Source organism: Ursus americanus, chromosome 18 (genome assembly GCF_024610735.1).
Source record: "Ursus americanus isolate L20-20 chromosome 18, mUrsAme1.1.p, whole genome shotgun sequence".
In the NCBI taxonomy this organism is placed as follows: domain Eukaryota; kingdom Metazoa; phylum Chordata; class Mammalia; order Carnivora; family Ursidae; genus Ursus; species Ursus americanus.
In genome coordinates this window covers 10687309-10706944 of record NC_142144.1, presented here as the reverse complement: position 1 = coordinate 10706944, position 19636 = coordinate 10687309, and positions in this window count along the sequence as shown.

Below are 19636 nucleotides of genomic sequence, written 5' to 3'. Positions count from 1 at the left end.
GAGGAAGGACGCAGGGTACTGAGCTGGGTCACTTTCTGTTGGTGACATCATGGCAGCAGCAGGTGAAACGTGGATGGGGTGTCTGGATGCAGGGCAAATGGAGCTCTTCACACCATTCTTGGGTATTTCCTTCAATTTGAAGTATCTTAAAATCATTTTTTAATCCCATGCAGCACAATTTTGTAAAGATGTTAAAGGAGACTGCTGTTGTTTATCTCTAAGAAAAAGAGGAAGCCGAGGGTTGCCTGATGACCTCATCTCCTGGTATAGGTTTTGGGGTTAATCAGGTGGCACCAAATATAAGTGAGCAAAAAAAAAAAGGAAGATAAATAATTCCAGGAAGTAGAGAAACCCATACAAGAAAGTAAATGCAGGCGCACCTGGGTGGCTCAGTCGGTTAAGCATCTGTCTGTGGCTCAGGTCATGATCTCAGGGGCCTGGGATCGAGCCCCGAGGAGAGCTCCCTCTCCTCCCTGCTCATGCTCTCTCTCGCTATCTCTCTCTCTCTCCCTCTCTCTCAAATACATAAATAAAACCTTAAAAAATACAAATATAAAAAAAGAAAGCAAATGTAATCATAGTACTCCATGTATCTGGCCTGTCAGTAACATTTATGTGGTCACAGAATAAACCCTCACTATTTATCTAACCCAAAATTAGGATGTGATCGTCTAAGGAAGATGTTACCAGGAGAGGCAAGGAGGGGGGATTGTACGGGAAGGAAACTCTTCTTTTCCGAAGTAGGAAGGCAGCAGATTAAATCTAAAAGTGAAAATCGAGAAATAAAAGGAGACAGAGGCGGCTGGCTGGCTCAGTCAGCAAAGCGTGCAACTCTTGATCTCGGAGGCGCGAGTTCGAGCCCCACTTTGGGCGTAGAGTTTTCTTAAACAAACAAACAAAGTATTAAAAAAAAGAAATAACAGGGGATGGAAAGAACTCATTATTATGATTTGCATCCTGCCTTCTTAAAGATGATTGTATATATTATATAATAAATCTCTTTGTATATACATTGATATTTTATACATTTTATTCAAGAAAGAGTTTTTCAACAATAAACAAGGAATTTAAATAAAATTTAAAAAAAACAGTATGAGCATGTTATTTGGGAGCACAAAAGTAAATGACAAAGAAACTGCTGTGTCTTGTTGAAAGCAGTTGTCTCTGGCGGCTGGGAATTGAGGGCAAAGAGATTAGATAGGACGCTACATTGTAAGTCTTGCAGAACGGAATGCATGTAGAATTTTAATAAAAATTCAAATCAAAACCGAAAATATAATTAAAAGAAATGCATCTTGAGGAAAGCAACAAATTTGGACAATTTGTGGAGTTGCCTATTTAGCAAAATCTGCAAAAGAATCCCCCAAATACTGAAGTGCTGAGAAGACAGAAAAGGACTTTTTCAGGGATTTGTAAAAAATCAGTCTAAAATGAAAATTTCCCATGCGATACAATGAAAAAAATATTCTAGGATATTATTTGAAAAGAAGAATAAATGCACTAGAAGAGTACATGTCTTATGACCCTTCGCTTTGGTCAAGTTGGCCTTTGGAGGTTTGGTGGTTTCCTTTGCACCTAGACCCTCCCCAAGAAGCAGGTCATTCCCACCCCACTCCAGCCCCAGTCCAGCCCCAGTCCCACCAACAGCATCCCTGGAGAGGACTCACACTCCTCACAACAGCCCTGTGTGGTGTAAATTTATAGCCCCATTTTACAGATGAGAACATGAAAGCTTGGGAAAATGAACTGGCTTTGCCCAGAGTCTCATAGTCAAAAACTAACCAAACTGGACTTGGCACACTGGTTGATGAACTCCAAGGCCAAGTTTCTGTCCCTGCTCCTTCGTCCCTTGGCTCTCCCACCTGCTGACGCCAGACCTAATTAGAGCCTCTCTGGCCCCTGAAATGGGCTGGGAGGCGAATGTGTCATTAGAGCCTGAGATGCTGGAAGCTCCCGCCATGTGTCATTACATCTAATTACACGAGTTCAGGCTTCTGCGTGGGCTGGTGGAGCCAGAGCGTCTCCATGCCCAAGTGGCCGGGTAACTTCTTCAGCTGAGTCGTGAGGCAGGGGTGGCCAAAGGCCCCCTCAACAGCCTTGGTAGCAAGGCCCATGTTCCCTGCATCTGCTGGAGAAAGCCAAGCTCCAGGCTCCTACCTGAGGCTGTGGGGAAGGCTCTGGTGTGGAGATGCTATCTGTCTATGCCTCTCTGGACCTTCTCCACCAGACTCCCACCTGGGCAGGAATGGAGCAGAAGAAGTCTACAGGGCACGGGGGTGGTTCAGTCGGTTAGGTGTCTGCCTTCGGCTCAGGTCATAATCCCAGGGTCTTGGCGTCTGGTCCTACATCAGGCTCCCTGCTCAGCGGGGAGCCTGCATCTCCCTCTCCCTCTGCCCCTCTCCACTGCTCCTGCTCTCTCTCTCTCTCTCTCAAATAAATGAATAAAAATCTTAAAAAAAAAAAAAAGATGTCTACAGGAGGAACACAGCCCCCAATGCCTTCATCCCATCCCCAAGCAGACAGACAAATGCAGGCACAGAGACACACGCTCCATGGAACCATGGCTTTGGAATTTATATCCGAGCCCTTGATAGAGAGCTGCTTATGTTTTCATCAACTCCATTGTGTGTTTGCTTTGGGGGACAGGCAAAGGAGAAGGAATGTGGAGCAGGGAGAAGATGGAGTCCCTCTCCTCTCTGGGCAGAGACGACTGGTGGAAGTAACCTTCTGCATTTGTTCATTTAATAAACAAATACTGAGTTGTTTCTGTGTGCCAGACACTGTTCTAGGCACTGGCATTATAAATAAAGTCCCTGGTCTTGAGGACTACACTTTCCACGAGGTAAGAGACAATAAACATGCAAACAAATATAGAATGTATCAGAAGGTGACAAGTCTGAAGACGTAGGGGGAGGGGGAGCACCTGTCCCCAGGTGATGATCTGGCTGGAGAAAGTCAAGCCCCTCTCCCCTGACTTGCCCAAACCTAAAGGCTAGATGGAGAAACACCTTGTGTGGTAGAACAAAGGAGCCCAACACCCCAGTCGCCTCCTCCTCCTTCCTCTTCTGCCTCCTCTCCTCCTCTAATATTGCTTTCCTTGAAAAAACTAAATATTTAAAATGTACAGAAATCATAGAAAATTATATGACAAACACTCCTGTCCCAACTACCCAGTCAAAGCTCCTTTATTAGTCAGGAAAAGCTAGGTTATGCAAACAATCCCCAAACCTCAGTAGCTTTAAATAACAAAGGTCTGTTTTTCTCTCATTCTCTATATCCGATGAGGATTGACTAGAGAGAGCTGTATTTATTGTAGTCTCCCAGGACCCCAGGCTGATGGCTGCTCCCTCATTTTGTGATGCTGTGATCTCAACACGAGACTTCAGGGCTAACCATGCAGGGAAGGGAGCACGATGATTCACACATCCGCTCTTAGATGTTTCCATTTGGAAGTGGCATATGTCACTTCTGCTCACGTTTCATTGCCTAGAGCAAGTCGTATGTGCCTGTACAACTTCAAAGGGTCAGTGATCATCTCCCAAGCTCAGAAGATGAAGAGAACGGAAATGTCGGTGAGCATTGTTAATATCTACCACTCTGTCCATCCCGTTTCCATCTGTCCCTCACTCCCAGGGATAAGCCCCATCTGGAGGTTGTTAGGTATCATTTTCATCTCCGGATTTTGTTTTAACTTTTAATATACCTGTATGCATCCGCAAATAATAAGTGGAAAGAAATCACAAAGGAAATTAGAAAATATTGTGAACTGAACAACAGCTGAAACACAACACATCAAAGTCTGTGGAATGCAGCTAAAGCAGCATAATAGAGGGAAAGTTATAGTATTAATAATGAATATAGTCGAAAAGATGAAAGTTCCAAAATCAATGATCTAAGCTTTGATCTTAAGAAACCACACAGAGCAGAGCAAATTAAAATCAAAGCAAGCAAAAAGAAGGAAATAGTAAAGCTAAGAGTAGAAATCAGGGAATAGAAAGCAGAATAACAATAGAGAAAATAAATGAAACCATAAACTGGCTCTTTGAAAATGTCAAGAAAATTGATAAACCTCTAGCCAGACAGGGGCGCCTGGGTGGCTCAGTCAAGTAAGTGTCAGACTCTTGGTTTTGACTCAGGTCATAACCTCAGGGTCGTGAGATCAAACCCCACATACAGCTCTGTGCTCAGCACAGAGTCTGCGCAATGTTTTCTCTCTCCCTCCCTCCTGCTCTATTTTCAAGACTTATCAAACCCTACCCTTAGAAGGGACACGTTTATCAAATGTAAATTATGTGTCAATAAACCTGACATTCAAATAGCTCAGAGAAGGGGTGTGTGGCTGGCTCAGTCAGTAGAGGTTGTGACTCTTGATCTTGGGGTTGTAAATTCAAGTGTAAAGATTACTTAAAAAAATAAAATCTTTAGAGGCACCTGGGTGACTCAGTTGGTTAAGCATCCGACCCTTGGTTTCGGTGCAGGTCATGATCTCAGGGTGGTGGGATTGAGTCCTTTGTCAGGCTCTATACTCAGTGGGGAGTCTGCTTGGGATTCTCTCTCTCCCTTTCCTTCTCCCTCTACCCCTCTATCCACCCACACCCTCTCTCTCTCTCTCAAATAAATAAAAATCCTAAAAAAATAAAATCTTTCTTTCCTTTTTTTAATTTTTTAAAACATTTTTAAAAAGACTTTATTTATTTGAGAGAGAGTGAGAGCGAGAGAGATCACAGAGGGAGAGGGAGAAGCAGACTCGCTGCTGAGCAGGGAGCCTGAAGCGGGGCTTTATCCCAGAACCCTGAGATCAGGACCTGAGCCGAGGGCAGCCACTTAACCAACTGAGGCACCCAGATGCCCCTCTTTCTTTATTTTTTAGAGAGAGAGTGCATGTGAGGGGGTAGGAAGGGGCAGAGAGGGAGGGAGAGAATCTTAAGCAGGAGCTATGCTCAGAGTGGAGCCAATGTGGGGCTGGAGCTCATGACCCTAAGATCATGACCTGAGCTGAAATCAAGAGTCAGACGCTTAACCAACTGAGCCATCCAGGTGCCCCCAAAATAAAATCTTTAAAAAACAAAAAAAAGCATAAATAATTCAGAGAAAAAGAATACATATATATGTATATTTGTGCACACCCAAACGTGCCTCCCAATGCACATGTTTATATGTACGTATGTGTCAGATTATCTATATTTGTATTTGCATCTATACATCTATAGAGATTAGACAGGCAAGAATGAGGAAGCACATACATGTGTTTACATATAGGAGAAGACATTGATAAAGCAAACATGGCAAAATGTTAACATTTGGAGAATCTTGGGGCGCCTGGGTGGCTCAGTCAGTTAAGCGTCTGCCTTCTGTTCAGGTCATGATCTCAGGGTCCTGGGAACCAGCCCCACATCAGGCTCTCTGCTCAGCAGGGAGTCGGCTTCTCCCTCGTCCTCTACCCCTCCACCCTGCTTGTGCTTTCTCTCTCTCTCTCTCTCTGTCTCTCTCTCAAATAAATAAATAAACATCTTTGAAAAAACTTGGGGAATCTGAAAGTATGGAGACATTTTTTGTTCTATTTCGCAACTTTTCTCTAAGTCTGAAATTGTTTCAAAATAAAAAGTTAAAAATTATATGTGGTTACTTACATATGATAAAATGTTGCCGTGTGGTATTAGACTACATAAGGCTTCCAGAACTTGATTTTTTCCACAGGACACCATGTTTTTGAAAGGCGCCCCTGTTGGTACATGCACGGGGAATCATTCATTTTCTCTGTCATTCAACAGCCCCCCGTGTGCACGTTCCACAACATACGGGTTGTTTTCCCTGCTGAAGGACAGACACTTTGGTTGTTTCCTTTTCTTCCCCATCACAGACTGTTACAACCAGCACCCTTACTTTGTTCTCTTGCACGAAGGCAAAAGTCTCGCAAGGGCTTAAACCAGGAGCGGAATGGCTGGGTCTTTCAGCATTTGAATCTTCGCCTTTGCTAGCGATCGTAAGGTGGCTCCCCTCAGTGGTGGAACCAAACACCCGTCTACCTCGTGACTGCTCAGGACCTTTTGCTGCCACCCTCCATCCTGGTTCTGGCCTCAGCCCCTCCTTCCAGAGATTCCCCATCCCCAAAGGCACAGACATTGACCCTGACTCTCTGAAGCAACGTCCAAGGGCTGAAGGAGGGGAGGAGGATGGTTTCTCTTTCGGTCATAAAAATATCCCCAAATTGACTGGTGATAGTGCCCATCACTGTGACTGTACTAAGAACCGTATTAAAATTTGTTTTGTTTCCAGCTGTCTTGACATACAATTGACGCACGACATTGTGTAAGTTTAAGGTACAAGGTGAAGATTGGATGGAAGCATGTATTGCAAAATGAGGACGACAGTTCGAGTTAGGACATCCATCACCTCACCCGGCTACCGTGTGTGTGTGTGTGTGTGTGTGTGTGCACGCGCGCACACATGTGCACACTCAGTACAAACTTTTAAGATCTACTCTCTCAGTGACTTTCAAGTACACAATAGAGTCTTATCAATTATAGTCACCAGGCTGCAGTTTAGATCCCCAGAACTTACTCAGCTTATAACTGGCAGTGTGTGCCCTTTGTATACTCAAAACTATTGAGGGTACACTTTGGGTGAGTTGTATGGTAGGTGAATTAGATCTCAATAAAGCTGTTTTAAGAACTGAGCCTGGCAATTCTCTCTTTCCCCACCCTTTCCGTGTTCTCTCTGCATAGATTGTCTTCTCTTCAATAAGTATTTCTTGGCTGTTCCCAAGCAACTCCTGATTCTAATTCCCTATCTCTTCCTCTTTTTTACTAAATGTTTTTATATTCATGTCAGCCCGTGAGCTGGACGGCCCAAGGAAGGATTCTCCAGGGCGGTGGTGGGCACAGAAGCGACAGAGCAAATGCAGAATTCTCTCTTCCATGGAGGAGGCTGTGGACACCAGGGCCAGGGTGAGGGTGGGTGGCTGAGGCACCCAGGGCACAAAGTGGGAGTAGGCACGTAGGGTCAGGGTGCCCAAGCACAGGTCGGCACCCAAGAGTGACTGCTTCCTTCCATTTTTCTTTTTTTTTGCAGTGAAATACATACAACATAAAATTTGCTACTGAATCTATTTTAAAGTCTACAATGCAGTGCTTTTTACTACATTCACAAGGTGTAGAACAATCACCACTATCTAGTTCCAGAACGTTTTCATCATTCCAAAGGGAAGCCCCCATCTCCCCCTGCCATGGCCCCTGGCAACCATTCATTTGCTTTTTGTCTCTACGGATTTGCCTCTTCTGGACATCAGACAGTGTGTGGTCATTTGTGACTGCTTTTTTCATTTAACAGAATGTTTTCAAGGTTTGACCATCTTGTAGCAGGGGTCAGTACTTCCTTCCTTTTTATGGCCATAGAATATTCCGTTGGATGGCTGCACCACATTGTGTTTTATCCACTCATCTGTTGATGGACTTTTAAACTATTACCACCTTTTGGCTATTGTGACCAGAGCTGCTGTGGACACTGGTTTTCAGTTCTTTGGAGTATATACCTAGGAGTGGAATTGTTGGGTCAAATGCTAACTTTATGTTTAACTTATCGACAAACCATTTCCTTACTCTTTGCACCGTGGGCGTCTACATTGCTTTATCCTAGTCTAGCCCGGGTGCACACTCACCCGTCTATGACTTTCATCCCCACGTCACTACTGTCCCCATCCACATTAGCAGGTTTGAAGCAGAGGGGTTGACATGGGTAACAATTCTAAGTCACACTTGGGGGCCGGGAAGGATGTCCTGTGAAGCTGGGGCACACGGGGAATGCCAGCAGCCATGGGGCTGGAGAAGTCGGTAGATGTCAGAGACACCAGGTGGTCATTCTCAGGAGCTGGGACTTCACACTGTTGGTTGCAGGGACCACAGAGAAAAGAAACCACTGGGGGAACTCTATGTGAGCTGAAGGAAAGGTTGCAAACTCTGCCTTAAGATACGAGTTCACAGGGAAAGGGGTGAGGTCACTCTAGTCCTGTTTTGTCCCAGCTCCGTGTGGGAGTCGAGGGGAGATACTCCCACTGTGTGAGCTTCAGTTTCTCAGAGTGGAAAATGGGCATAACACGCTTCTCCTGTGAGTTCTAGGTGAGATGCTGGGTGTGAGCAGGCTTTGTGATCTGTGAAGCTCAGGGTAGAAACTTCCGCTTGAAATGCCATCTCCGGTAGCTTCCAGAACATGGTAGAACTTCAGGAGGACGACTGTTTGACTCTACGGAGGCATCTGAGAAGTTGTGTGTGCTTTGAAATTCTATCAAGGGAGACCCATTTACAATATAAATGGGGGGCAGGCTACTTGTATGAACCCAGCAGTGGATCCCCAGGTGTGACTCTTGTGTTCAATAAATTGGAATTTTCATATACCGGGTTTGCAGCTCAGCCAAATTCTGAAAAGTTTGTCCAAATCACATGGAGGTGGCAGGACTCTGCTTTCTGTTTCTCGGAGTACAGGGACTTTCTCCCAAGCAAAATCTCAACTAAAAGAGACCCAGGGCCTCCCACGTGGGCCTCAAAAGAGAGAGTTCTGGACAGAGGAAGAAAGAATAGACTGTGCTTTCCCCACCCACGAGCCTGAAGGTCAAACCAGGTTATGTTAAGGAAGGGGGCGTGGTGATCTTACCTGGGGAATTTGTAGATTACTGAGACTGGCAGGGAAGGAGACCAGGGACTTTCTCTGGAAGGACAGGGATATTTGCCGCTCCTAGTCAATCCCCATTTGTAGAGGAAACTTCAGCCCCATGCCAGGCACTCGGTACTAATTACCCCATTTAGTTTTCCCAACAACCCTTTGACTTTTAAAGCCAGCAAGGGTCAGAAAGCTAAAGTGGCTTGCCAAGGTCATAGGGCAAGTTAAACACTGGGGTCAGGATTTGAAGCCAGATCTCATGGCTCAAGGCTTGGGGCTGGTTCCACCAAGCCACCTTGAAGTCCGCTTGAGAGCAACAGAGAGAGTTGGACATGTGGGTGGCATCTGGGACAGAAAGGATTTTCTAAGTAGTCAGTGCAAATGTGACCCTGAGGGAGGGTCATTTGTGTCTTGTCTCTTTGGTTCATCCTGGAAAGCCCCGCATCTTTTGTAGAACTGCTTCCTAGAATCCTTATCTGGACTTTATGCCAAGGGCAGCCAAAGGCCAGGCTTGACCTAGAGGCTTGTAAAGGGGGGCTCAGGGCAAAGGGTCTGTCCCACTTATGTGGCCCCCCTAGCCTGGGGCCACTGCAGGTGGGGTGAGCGAGTCTGTGCTCATCAGCTCCCTGCTATTCTGCACGTGGGTCTGGCAGGCTGGGGAGAATCCCCAAGGCTGAGACTGCTCTCGCCCAAGCAAGGTTGCTTGGGATTCAGAGACTGCAGGGCAAGAGCAGCGCTTTGGCTGAGACCAAGGTAAAAATCTCAGGCTCATCACTTAACTTACTCATCACTTACTTACAAGGGGGCTTAGTAAGTAAGCCCCCTTGCATGCTCAACAGCATGCAAGGAGGCTTGAAATTCTTTGGTTTCTCCATCTGTAAAGTGGGACCAATACTTGTCAGCTAGAAGGGGTGAGCTGCTGTGAGAGCACACCGGATGTGAGAGCTCATAGGATTCACCTCCTATCAGAAATAGGGGCTATTCGAGGTGTCCTGGTGTACCTCCAGCTCCCAGCAGTCACCACCAAGGATCAACACTTGTACCCGAAGTGCGAGCATGGCCACTTGGGCCCTGGTGTAGCTCTGGGGATGCCACGAAGACCAGTCAGGGGTCCTGCCCTCCAGGAACTTGCCATCTAGGGAGGACGCAGAACCATGCAGGCCAGTGGGAGAAGGGCTGCAGCAGAGGGACGTACAGGGACCCTGGGAGACAGAAGGATGACCCTGTTTAGGGCCAGGGAAGACTTTACAGAGGGATAGGCTGGGGGAGAATCTAAATCTTTAAAAACCTGCTTGTCACTGGCCAATCAGAAGGGACACTTGTTGTAAGTAATCCATAGGACCCATCAGTGTGATTATTAATGCCCTGGGAAGGGGCATTTGATGTGGATCCTGACAGATGAATAAGAGTTCTTCAGCCAGGTGGAGAAAGGGCACTCCAGGCAGAGGGAACAGCATGTGTGAAGGCCTGATGACTAGAAAAAGCAGGGTACGCTTAGAACCGGATGGCTAGAACATGGGATACGTACGGGGGAGAGGATGGAAAAGAGAGGGTCTTAAATACCAAACTAAGTTTGGGTGACATGGTCAGAACACCTCTGATATGGCATTCCACACTGGAGACTCTGACATGTGGGCACTGCAGCGAGAGCTCCCAGGGTCTGAATACTACTCCCACTTCAGGCCTATGACACCTCCTTGGGGCCGTGGGGTTGCTTGAGGTCTGGATGCACGCTCCTTTCTCTGGGAGAGGGGCCAGCAAGGGCAGGCCAGGAGAAGAGCTCCCTCGGGGCCTCTAGAGTCTGTTGGACAAGGAAACTAAGACAGACACTTAGTGGTACGGGTGGGACCAACACAGGAAGAGGTGGAAACACTGGTGACCCAGGCTTTCTCCCAGAGTAGCACCAAGCCTTCTTGTCGGCTCAGGAAGATCTCGGGGATGTTTTGGGATTAAGAGGCCTAGTTCTAGCCCAAGCTCTGCTGCTTATGCGCTGGGTGATCTTGAGGAAGGCCCCAACACTCTCTGGGCCTTTGAGTCTCTGTATGTAGCATGAGGGAGCTTCTTCATTCCTCTGTTGGAAATTAAGGGTGTGCCAAGCTGATCCTCTCCTGCTGGTCACTCTATTCAGTGTCGTGGGAAACATATAGGGTTTGAACTCAGGCAGAGCTGAGTTTGAGTCTCCACTTTGGGATATACTGGGTGTTTGACCTTGAGCAAGTATTAAGCTCTGGGCCTTCATTTTCTCATCGAGAGAAAGTAGACTGATCCGTGAGGTCAATACTGTATGGAACAAACGAGAAGACTCTGTGGTGCACAAGACAATAAAAGTGCTCCCTTCCTCGCCTTCCAAGGGTGTCCTGTGCTTGCAAGTCTGCTCGGCCGGCCACAGGGCCTTGGCTGAAGCTGGAGGTCAGCAAAGAGTGTGGAGGAAAGCCTTATTATTTACTGGCCTCCCTGGACCCTCTTGAGCATGCAAGGGGGCGCTGTTAGTGATATGCACGGGAAACCAGGGCGACCCGAGGCAAGCAGAATCCATGACCCCCTGGTTACTAGAGGCCACGCAGAAATCAAGGAGAGACAGAGGTGAAGAGAGAGGCCCCCCACGGAGCTCTGGGAAGCAACCTTTGGAGAAGGGGCTTGCCGCCTCCTCTGGAGCTGGCTTCAGGAAGTTTTCCTGCAGGACTGGCTGAGGGTCGTCTCCATATCCGGTGTTCCGGAAGGGCTCGGTCAAGAGCTGCTTTGCCTTGCAGCCGTTTGGGAGCTGGGTTTGGGTCGGATCATCTTTTTTTAATCCCATGCATTTGCTGGCTGGTTGCTTGCTTCGTTTTTCCCTTGGATGTGACTCCCTGAGATGGGTCCTGGGCTGGGCACTGCGGGTGAAGAAGAGGCCTGTCCTCTGCCTGGAAAGCAATAGCTGCTCAGTAAACATGCATTCCCTCTCACGGTCGCCAACAAGCACCTTTGACCAGGACTCTGTTCTCGGTTGTCTTGAGCCCCCAGACTAACCAGTTCCTTCATTCCCTGCAAGTGGTCTGAGCCCTCCCGGAGTCCCCCCACCCCCTCCCCACACCAGAATTCTTAACTCAGAGCACAGGAACTCCTCGGAGAGCCTGCAGGATAGGCTTCCTGTCCGCTTCCTTTCTCCTCCTCCCCGGTGGGGGCTGGGCTGGGGCGCAGCTGGCCGAGTGGGGGGGCTCTCCCCAGACTGCTTCTCTGCACAGCCCCTCAACCGTCACACCCGGGTCTGCATTCCTCCATCCTTAATGCCTCCTCTGGGAACACAGGCTTTCAGAAACCTGAGAAGACCCGCCAGCCGGTGAGGGCCGGAGGGAGGTGGGCCCAGACGGGCGGGGTTGGGGAGGAGGAGGGACTTGGCTCGGCCTGCACTGGAAACAGAAACCTCAGGCCTTCCCCTCCACTTTCAGCTGCTCTGGGTTTCCAGGCCAGGGAGCAAAGAGCTCTGGCTTTTGCTAAAATCCACTTGGGGAGATGCGGGCTAGAGAAAAGGAGCCATGGTAGTTTGTAAAGAAAGAGGTAGTTTGCCACTTCTACCTGCTGCAAAGGTTTCCACACTGGGGACCCTCTGTTGCCCCTTTAGGCTTCCAGAACAACAGGGCAGACTACTAGCAGGACCCAAAACAACCAGAGGTGAAGCTGTGAGCCCAGGAAGTGGAGGGGTTGGGGTTCAAATCCAAGTTGGATGCACAACCACACTGACTGCGAGTACATGTGTCCCAGGTACGACTGGCAGCACGGCCTTCCTGCCGCCTCTGTCCCTGGTCAACACAGGCCGTTCTTTCTTTCAGGGGCACATTCATTCCATCCATGTGAGCTCCCACCCCATCTGCACTAAGAACCCACTTGGAATCTTAAAATTGTGATTCATTTAAGCCTGAAACAATTATTAGATATTGATTTGTCCAATTCCTTCTCCTTATGGATGGAATAAGGAAGACTCAGAAAAGGACCAGGACTTGCTCATGTCAGACCCAGACCTCCTTGGATACAGCCTGCTTCAGTGGAAAGAATTTGGAAAGAATGAGAGAAAGAAAGAAAGAAAGAAAAAAAGAAAGAAAGAAAGAGACAAGAAAGAAAGAGAGAAAGGAGGGAAGGAAGGGGAAGAAGGGAGGGAGAGAGGAAGGAAGGAAGGGAGGAAGAAAGAAAGGGGGGAGGGAGGGAGGGAAGGAAGGAAGGAAGGAAGGAAGGAAGGAAGGAAGGAAGGAAGGAAGGAAAGAGGAAGGGAAGGGAAGGGAAGGGAAGGGAAGGGAAGGGAAGGAGGGAGGGAGGATCTGACTAGGCTTGAATCTTGATTCTGCCATCTATTTTCTGGGTGACCTTGACCAGTGGATGTTACTTTTGGGGGGACCTCACTCTTCTCGCCTATTAAACGGGGATCCTGATACCTTCATTGAGGGGTTGCTGGAAAGACGAAAGGAGGTCCTGGGTTTGGGTGCAGTGGCATAGTTCCTAGCACACAGTAGGCACTCAGTGCAGACTGGCTGCCTTCCTTCTTCCCTAGCAAAGGAAAATTGAGTCTTAAGGCACTGAGACTAGAGCCCCCCTTTATAGAACCTGGGGAGGGGGATGGATTGAGCCAGCGATGTGCTAGCCAGGTTCGCACTGGCTGGCGCTAGCTGATTCTTAAGAGCTTGTTGTTAAATATTTGGGAATTGCGAAGACTGTTGTCGGTAGTTTTATATCAGCCATGGTGGGAGTACTTTACACCATGGAAATTGGCAAACACTACAAATCGGGGTTTTGTTTTGTTTTGTTTTCTAGGTAAAAGCATATCGTATGGGATTTGCCAGAAGTGGGAACTGACTCATGATATCATATGCTCATTGTATCGATGAGAGTCTGGGGCTAGCAGTGCCCGCTCAATATATCTGCATATATCTATTATAAATTGCAGCTTCACTATCCCCCCCCTCCCCAGCTGCGTGACCTTGGGCCAGTCACTTCACTTCTCTGAGCCTTTTTCGGTCAGGTATAGAAACTGAGTAAATAGTCAGCTGCATCGGTATCTGTGAAAGGGGATAACACCAGCACCCGCTCCATGGGCTTGCTGGGATCCTGAAATGAAACAACACATGCAAAAGGTAAAGCGCTAGGTTTTGAGTCTGATTAACAATTGATATGACTATTATTTTCAGCCAGGTGATGACTTGGGCTCCTCACCTAATCATGAGCCGGTGAGAAAGATGTCATCACTTGCAATTGCCCACTGAGGAAACGGGGACCCTGGTTCATGGCCATATGGCTAGTAGGTGGCAAGCCAGGCTTTGAACCCTGGTCTGATTGGCTCCAAGGCTGGGTTTCTGCCAAGCCCCTTGGCCCCAGTCCAGCTCTGGGGGGCTGAGTGTGGGGGACAGGTTGTGTATTCGGCAACTGGCTTTGGGCAGAAGGCATGGGGTCAACATGGTGGCCTATCCCAGGGGTCTATGAAAGCAACTCAACTCCAAGCCCAAAGCCTGCAGTTTTGAGCCAAGCAGTGCCCACACATGCCTCTTTCTTGGGGGGGGGGGGTTGGAATTCCCAGACTCACTGCCTCTCCTCTGGCATGCTCCTCCCCCGCCCCGTGCATCCTGCCTCAGGGAATCACCCCAAAACAGCAATGGCCACCCTGGAACCAGGTCCCTCAGAATATTATCAATGAGGGAAAATGGATTTTCTTTCCCAGTGATGGGTTGGCCCCTTGCTGCTCCCATCCCTGCTACAGAGGGCTGGTTTGAGGAGGGGGGAGGGAGTAGCTGTGCCTGGACCCTGGCAAGCATCTTCTCAAATAAACATAATCAACCCTTTTCTGGCTCCCTGCCCCTGCCCTCTTCCTCCTTGCTCCCATTCTCGTTTGCCAGTCTCCAGGCTCCATCTGGTTCCTCCTCTTCTTGTCCCCAAGACCAGCCTGGCATGTCCTGATGCCTGGAAAAATTACACCTGTTCCCAGAAAACCGGGGGCAGGGCTGAGAAATGCGACAACCAAATACCCATCTCCTCCTTTGGAGCACTCCTTTCACGTCTTGACGGATGGAGGGTGTCATGGGCCCTAAATCCAGAGGGCCCCTTGCCTCCCTCTGCTCTGAGAGCGGCCAGCACCGCCAGACGTGCGGGGGCGGGGGGGGGGGGGCTCAGGCCCAGAGGTGGCTCACCTTAGCCACATGCTCTAGGAGTTTCAGAAGGGCAGTTGGGGCCCCTCCCTTGGCCCCCAAAGCCAAGTGGACGCCTGGCTGCCTGGGGGAGCAATATGGCCAGCCTAGGACCCAGCCGACTGAGTTCTGAGCACGGTGAGCTGGAACACAGACTGTGGACCCATCAGATGGTTCCTTAAATTTTGTTTTAGACAAACTGGTTAACTTCCACCTGCATCCGTTTCCTCATCTGTAAGCGTGCTCATCGGGGACAGAGGTGCCTACGTCACAGAGCGGCTGCGTGGATTACACAAGGTCCCGACCCAGTCCCCGGCAGAGGCGATGATCGACTTCTTCACCCGGACCATAACTCTTCCATTTGACATGACTAACGGGGTGGCCTTATCATCGATTGTCCGATCTAAGTCACTTTGGAGAACCAAAAGGGGACACTGTTATTAATGATGCTGGGATGCCTGGCACTCATCAGGAGTCAGTGGCGCTTGAATTTGTTCGTGGAAACGGCAAGTACCGGAGGGTGGTGGAGGGAACCCAGGGAGGTGCAGGGGTGGGGCAACATCACTGCGTGCCTCGCTGCCTCTGGCTGGGCTGGCTGTGAACCAGTTCCACCTGTAATGGAAAGTAGGACTGAAAATCCCCAATGGCCCTCTGCGCCTTCATTTCAGATGGTTAGCTTACGCTGTTTGCACATTCCGAGGCCTCTTCTGGGTGAGGGGTCCACCATGACAAGCCCACAGCACACCCAGAGTTGGTGACTGTCACTGCCAAAGATGGAAGGAGATAACTATGTAACCGCTCCTATCAGGGGTCAGCAAAGCACAAAAGGCTTACAAGATGCTTCTCTCTGGGCAGAAAGAGCCATGATACCCTGCACCTAGTATATGGTTCCTTACAGCGACATCTTAGCCTCCCCAGACCTTCTGGCCCCAAAGCATGGCGTTTTACTCTTCACCAAGCCTTCTCAGAAACACGATCTCCTGTGACTACCACAATCCTGCAGAGGTCGACTGCCTGCATTTTACAGGTGAGCAAACTGAGGCCCAGAAGGAAGAAGTAGATAGCCTGAACTTGCACTGCTGAGTTTTCAAGTCTCAAAAGAACCCATGCCTGGGTTCCTTCAACAGCCCCTAAAGATACCTGGAGCTGGAAAAAAATTAGCCCCAAAGGCACACCTCACAAATGAACTTGGGGGCCAGTAGAGAAATTGTTCTTCTTTGTACCTCCAGTATTTTCTGTTTTGCTTGTCTCTCAACCAGACTGTAAGTTCCTGAGAGCCGGAGCCATGGCTGAAACTTCTGTTATTTCCCACAGTGTTTAGATTGGTACACAGAGCAAGTGCCACTTAATGGGGATTAAATGCAAATATTTTAGAATACTATGCAGTCATAAAAAAGGAAGCAGCTCTTAATGAAGTGGTAGGAGGTGGAGGCCAAGCAGTGAAGAAAATACCAGGTATAGAGCAGTGTGGACCAGTTACCATCATTTGTACAAAAAAATGAGAAAACACACACACACACACACACACACATATATATATATTTACCCTCATAGAAAACACTGGGAACAGTGTGTTTGGCAATTTTGGTTCCCTCAAGGGAAAAGAAGGAGGTAGCTGGAGGGGAAAGGAAGAAAGGAAACTTTTCCCCACATATCTTTCTGGCAACTTTTGAATTTTGAGCTGTGCGTATCAGCTGTTCAAAAAATAAATAAATGTTTTAAAAGTTAAAATAGCTCAAAATGAGGTATGCTGTTTAAAAAAGTGAACCATACGATGGAGTGGAGGGGAGGGAGGCTCCCTGCATTCCTGGTCCTCACCGAAATGGTTAGTTGATTTCCCAGCATTCATTGGGCAATGGGAAACCCTAGAAGGTCAAAGTTGACAGGGCTTTGAGATCCTCACTTTGCCAGCTGGGGAACTGGCCCAGGGTCACATAGGGAGTACATGGCAGAGCTGGGGTGGGAGGGAGGGAGTCCTGACACACAGCCCTGACTCTTTCCCCAGCCAGCTGGGTTTGCTGATCTTGGAAAGCTCCATAAACGCTCAGTTGGATACACAGCCATCAGGACGTGGAGAAGGCCTCTCAGACAAGAGGCCCCCATTTTGTATTGAATATAATGTAAAAATTGAAACCCTAATACAGCGACCTTTGCACACAGCCAGGGTGACCCTAAAGTTGATCACCCGGACCAGGATACTTTTGGACTGAAAAGGGATGTTGTTAATAACAAACCCGCCCAGACAATAAGCAGAAATGAGACTTCCTGGGAAAACTGAGACCATCCCCCCACAAAAAAAAACCCATCATCGGGAAGCAGGCAAGACGACGTTTTGTCCAAAGGGCCTGGTCTGATTCTAGTCTTTCATGCCTCCTCTCGTGCCCCACTGCTCCCTCCCCCAATACTGATGACAACGACAACGGCAAACCCAGGTTCAAATCCTAGCTGTGTTCAAACTACTTGACTACTCTGACCCTCAGCTGCTTCAACTGTAAAACAGAAACATGACCCCCATCTCGAGGGATGCTGGGAGAATGAAATGCCTCATGCAGAGCTGGGTGCAGGGAAGGTGCCGCCAATAGTAGCTTCTCTTCCCCTAATGCAGAGAAATAATGAAACGACACGGGCTTAATCCTGAAACTCTTGGGGGTGAACAGAGAGAGCCTTTCTCCCAGACTAGATTCACAAGTGCCACTGTGGGAGGAAGTGTCAGGCCGCGTGCTCAGGGAGATGTTGATTCTAATTCTGGGAGTCATTTCGTGAAGCACCTCTTCATGGTGACTCATTTGGGGACTCGCTGAAAAATCCTTTGAGTTAAAAACAAAAGTTGAATGGGGCTCAGGTTGCACCCTTTTCCCTCTACCCCCTACCCTGGCCTGGGTAGTGGGGGTAGTGCAGGGAATTTGCAGGGTCTCTGGGCTGAGCTTGACCTGACTTATTTCCCCCTGCATATCACCTGGGGCTGGGACCAGGCCAGAGGGAAGGAAGTGGGTGAGGAGGAGAAAGGCCAGGAAAGCAGTGAATGGTCCACCCTGCCAGCTCCTGAATTAGAGTCCAAGAGGGCAGGAAGGAGGGGTCCACGAGCCTTCTTTATTCCCCAACACTCAGCCTTAGTGTCAGCTTGCCTGTAGTCCGACCTATCTCTGCTGATTGCAAAGAGGTGTACTGTGTGACCTGGGGCAAGTTGCTTGACCTCTCTGAGCCTCAGTTTCCTCACTGGAAAATGAGGATATTAGAAGTACATGTTAAAGGGGTTCCATGACGCTGGGGTAGGGCTTTGCAAACTGCAGTGGTCCCAGTGCTTGTCTTCCTGGTGGTCTGGCACTGCTCTTAAAATTTCCTTCAAAGGGGAATTTCAAGTTCTTGCTCTGCAGCTTACCAGGACTGTTCTTGGAACCTGGGACCTGTCCTACATACAGAAGACCTCTCATCACTTCTCCTCTGCTCAAATATCACCTCATCAGAGAGGCCTTCTTCCAGCACCCTCTATGAAAAAGCACCCCTGGGCTCTCCTATCCCTTCCTTGTTTTATTTTCTGCATCAAACTTATTAACCTCAACCGTGCCAGATATTTGCAATTGCTTCCCCACACACCCCACCCCCAGATTGAAGCCCCAAGAGAGTCAGGGCTCTATTTCGTTCACAACCATATCCCAGTGCCTAGAATAGTACGTGACCCATATAAGGTGCTCACAGATGTGTGTCGGGTGATTGAATGAAGAAACTAATGTTTGCTGCATTGATATGGTCAATATCCCTGATCTGCTAGTAACACTGCAACACACTGTCCCAGAACTTCTATTTATTTCTATTGCTTTTTGCAATGCTTATTTCTTATAGTTAGCTCTTCAATCTATCTGATATTTATTGCGATGCATGTTCACGTGAAGTGAGACTGTAAGTGGGTCCCCAACTGAACAGCTAACCGATGTGCGGAATGACCCATTCTATCCCTGTTGGTTTGTGGAAGGGCTGGGACTGGGCTGGGTCCTCAGGGCCAGCTGCTTCCCCACCTGTCCCCTCTTATAGCAGCAGCCCAGAGCTATGCGTTCATGAGGTAGGGCTGCCTAGATTAGGCACACAGGCACTGGAATTAGACAGTCTGTGGTCCAGCTACCTACTCAACCACTTATCATCTGGGTGACTTCGAGCAAGAGAATTTTTCTCTCAGCTTCTGTTCTAAGCCTCATTTGTCACACCTGTAAAATGGGCATGGAAGTGGCATAATGCCTCCTTCAGAGAATGGCTGTGCGGTTGTGAGTCCGGCACACAGTGGGTATTCAATTGGTGTCATTATCGTTATAGATCACAGCCAGGTGGAGTGCTGGGGTAACCTCTCTATGCCCAGCACAGTGCTGTGACCAAGCTGGACAGCTGGCAGGTGGTCAGTGTCAGTCCCTGGTCCAGTCTTCCTGGGGGAACACGGCACAGTTCTGCCTGTGGAGGAGAAGCAGCCAGTGTGGAAACAGGAACTGTGTGAGCCAAGTGCGTCCCTTCTTGGGAGGGGGGGGGTGCGGGTTCCCTTAGGAAGTGAGGCAGGGAACTGAGCTGCAGCCTTTGGGGCCCCATGGAGACTCTTTCCTTAGAGGGAGTATTAAGCATTCATTAGTAGAGCCTTCCAGAAACCTCTGCACATTGACTCTTAATATCTTGGGGTCCACAGGATTTGGGGAGCTCCAAATGAGGAGATTCTGGCACTTTGAGGGCAGGGAGCAGCACTTTCACCATATGGAGATACCCTTGGAGCCTACTTCTGAATATGTGCCTGCATTCAGTAGGCACACAATAAGCGCTGATTGGCCAGTATGACCGGGGCCGTGAAGGGAGCAATGTTAGTAGAT